The sequence below is a fragment of the Bos taurus genome, chromosome 2 (assembly GCF_002263795.3).
Source record: "Bos taurus isolate L1 Dominette 01449 registration number 42190680 breed Hereford chromosome 2, ARS-UCD2.0, whole genome shotgun sequence".
NCBI classification, from domain to species: Eukaryota; Metazoa; Chordata; class Mammalia; order Artiodactyla; family Bovidae; genus Bos; species Bos taurus.
This window is the reverse complement of record NC_037329.1, coordinates 70,944,048-70,947,619: the sequence shown is the minus strand read 5'-3', so window position 1 is coordinate 70,947,619 and position 3,572 is coordinate 70,944,048. Positions and strand designations below refer to the sequence as shown.

The 3,572-nt window shown below is 47.2% G+C and overlaps 1 pseudogene; it reads left to right on the top strand.

The window, feature by feature from the left end:
• The first annotated feature begins 2,202 nt into the window (after positions 1-2,202).
• On the top strand, positions 2,203-3,114 carry LOC616930 (aldo-keto reductase family 1 member B1-like; annotated as a pseudogene).
• Positions 3,115-3,572: the final 458 nt, after the last annotated feature.

Sequence of the window (3,572 nt, the reverse complement as noted above, 5' to 3'; positions counted from 1 at the left end):
CTCTCAGCGAAGGGAGCTGTCATCACCTGGGAGTTGGGAGGGAGGTGGTCCATTAATGGAGGACATCTCCTAGCTACCCAGATCTGTTCTTTGACAGCCCAGCTAGGTCAGATGTTTGCTTCCCCCATGACAAAGATGACCTCAGAGATGGGAGGCTTTTCCCCTGCCCCTCATCCCCATCCTTGGTCTGGGCTCTGAAAACACTGCAGAGAGATGATTCTGGGCTGGGGGAGATGGTTACAGTTCCTGGACCAGACCTCACAGGGCTGAGGGTATGCAAAGATGCCTTATCACAGCAGGAAAAGAAACTGGTGGAGCAAGGACCATACCTATCCAAGATCATCACTGTAAAAACAACTTCTTTCATTTCCCCCATCTTATCTGCTCTTGTTCACATGTACATCTTTAAAGACTTTTAATTCATTACATACAATTTTGTATTCTGTTTACCCCCCAGCCCCAAGCCAACCATGTGCGTGTGTGCTAAGTCACTTCAGTTGTGTCTGACTCTTTGCAACCCCATGGACTGTAGCCTGCCGGGCTCCTTTGTCCATGGGATTCTCCAGGCAGGAATACTGGAATGAGTTGCTCTGCCCTCCTCCAGGGGATCTTCCCAACTCTGGGATTGAATCTGTGCCTATCATCATCTCCTGCATTGGCAAGCAGGTTCTTTACCACTTGCCACCTGGGAAGCCCCAGAGCAGACCTCACCCCAGCCCTTCACCATGCTGCTCTGTCATTTTGGGGATGACCATTGTGATCTTGTACAGGGCTCCCTCCAGCGGGTCTTCAATCATGGACTAAATCTCCCTGGATAACAACACTACGATGGCTCCAATGTTTCGTAATTATATAAAAGATTGCAAGGAACTGCTTTAACAAATGTTGCTTTTTAAATATTTTCAACCATTTTTTAGGATAATTATTTGTGGCCCCTTTTATTACTTCATCCTCAGCCCCTCTTGATTTTCCTTGCCTCTTTTCTGGAAATTTCCACCCCTTTCCCCCTCCCCAACAGCCCTCTCTCTTCTTCCTGCCTGTCCTGTCTCCTGCTCCCCTATCCACATGGCTCGATGAAGAAAAAAAAAAAAAAAACTGGGTATGGAGTCAGAAGAGATGAATTCAAGGTAGGATTTGTCACTTTCTGGTTGTGTAACCCCCAGGAAAGTCACTTGATCTTCCTAGCTCTTGTTTTATTTCTATCTTTAAACATAAGAAAAACAGAGGCTGAGCACAGAGAAATTCTAGGGCAGTGAAAATATTCTGTCTTTACTCTGATGGTGGTAACAGGCATTATCTGTTTGTCCAAACCCATAAGATGTACAATACCAAGACTACATCTTCATGTAAACCATGGACTTTGGATGATAATGATGTGTCAGTGTAGGTTCATCATTGGTAAGAAGCACACAACTCTGGTGGAGGATGTTGCTAATTGGGGAAGCTGTGTACATGTGGGGCAGGGGCACTTGAGAAACCTCTGTACCTTTCTCTCAATTTTACTGGGAACATAAAACTGCTCTAAAAATTAAAGTCTTTAAAAAAATGTAAGAAAGGGGCTTCCCTGGTAGCTCAGTAGTAAAGAATCCACTGCCAGTGGTGGAACATGGGTTCGATCCCTGTCGCAGGAAGATCCCACATGCTACAGAGCAGCTAAGCCCCTGCACCACAACTATTGGGCCTGCATTCTAGAGCCTGTGCTCTGCAACGAGAGAAGCCACCACAGGGAGAAGCCTGTGCGCTGCAAATGGAGAGTAGCCCCCACTCACTGCAACTAGAGAAAAGCCTGCACAGCTTCCAAGATCCAGAGCAGCCAAAATGAGCAAGGAGATCAAACTAGTCAATCCTAAAGGAAATCAACCCTAAAGGACTGATCTTGAAGCTGAAGTGCCAGTACTTTGGCCACCTGATTCGAAGAACTGACTCATTAGAAAAGATCCTGATGCTAGGAAAGATTGAAGGCAGGAGGAGAAGAGATGACAGAAGACAAGATGATTGGATGGCATCACCAATTCAACGGACATGAGTTTGAGAAAGCTCTGGAGATGGTGAAAGACATGGAAGCCTGATGTGCTGCAGTCCACGGGGTCGCAAAGAATCAGACATGACCGAGCACCTAAACAACAATAGCAAAATAAATAAAATTATTAAAAAAAATATGTACGATGGTCCTCTGATCCCAGTCAGTGGATCTCAGCAGTCATGGCCAACCACATTGTGCTCTACACTGGCACAAAGATGTCCATCTTTGGGCTGGGCACCTGGAAGTCCCTTCCAGGCAAAGTGACGGAGGCTGTGAAGGTGGTGACTGACCTTAGGTACCATCACATTGACTGTGCCCACATGTACCAGAACGAGAACAAGATGGGGTTGGCCCTCCAGGCAAAGCTCCAGGAGAAGGTCATGAAGTGTGAGGACTTTTTCATTGTCAGCAAGCTGTGGTGCATATTGCACAAGGACCTGGTGAAAGGTGCCTGCCAGAAGCTAAAGCTGGACTACCTGGACCTCTACCTCATCCACTGGCCCACGGGCTTCAAGACTGGGAAAGACTCTTCCCATTGGATGAGGACTGCAATGTGATTCCCAGTGAGAAAGATTTCATGGATACCTGGACAGCCATGGAAGAGCTGGTGGATGAAGGGCTGGTGAAAGCTATTGGAGTCTCCAACTTTAACCATCTCCAAGTGGAGAAGATCTTAAACAAACCTGGCTTAAAATACAAGCCGGTGGTTAACCAGATCAAGTGCCACCCATACCTCACTCAGGAGAAGTTAATGCAGTATTGCAACTCCAAAGGCATTGCAGTGACTGCCTACAGTCCCCTAGGCTCTCCCAACAGGCCCTTGGGCCAAGCCCGAAGACCCTTCCATACTGGAGGATCCCAGGATCAAAGCCACTGCCCAGGTGCTAATCTGACTCCCCATGCAGAGGAACTTGATCGTGATCCCCAAGTTGGTGACACTTGAATGCATTGCTGAGAACTTCCAGATCTTTGACTTTGAACAGAACAAGGAGGATATGACCACCTTGCTCAGCTACAACAGGGACTGGAGGGCCTGTGACTTGGTGAGCTGTGCCTCCCACAGGGATTATCCCTTTCACGAGGAGTTTTGAAGGAGTTTTGAAGTTGTGGGTGCCTGCCCTTGCCCAGGTGACCTGCTGTCTCCCACCTCACTCTTCTTGTGTGTAGTGTAATTTGGCCCATGTCCCTCAGTGGTGGGTCAGCGACTTCCAGACAAACCAGCAAGGGCTCAGCCAGCTTGGTGTTGGATCCAAAGAGCAGAATCAGTAGATTAGAAGTCTGTATAGTTTTCCTTTGCCCTTCTTGTCCAGTTGGGGAACACATAACCCAAATGCTAGTTTAGAAAAGAGTATTTGGGTTGCATGTGCTGTGAAAGTGTTGCACTCAATATGCCAGCAAATTTGGAAAACTCAGCAGTGGCCACAGGACTGGAAAAGGTCAGTTTTCATTCCAATCCCAAAGAAAGGCAATGCCGAAGAATGCTCAAACTACCGCATAATTGCACTCATATCACATGCTAACAAAGTAATTCTCAAAATTCTCCAAGCCA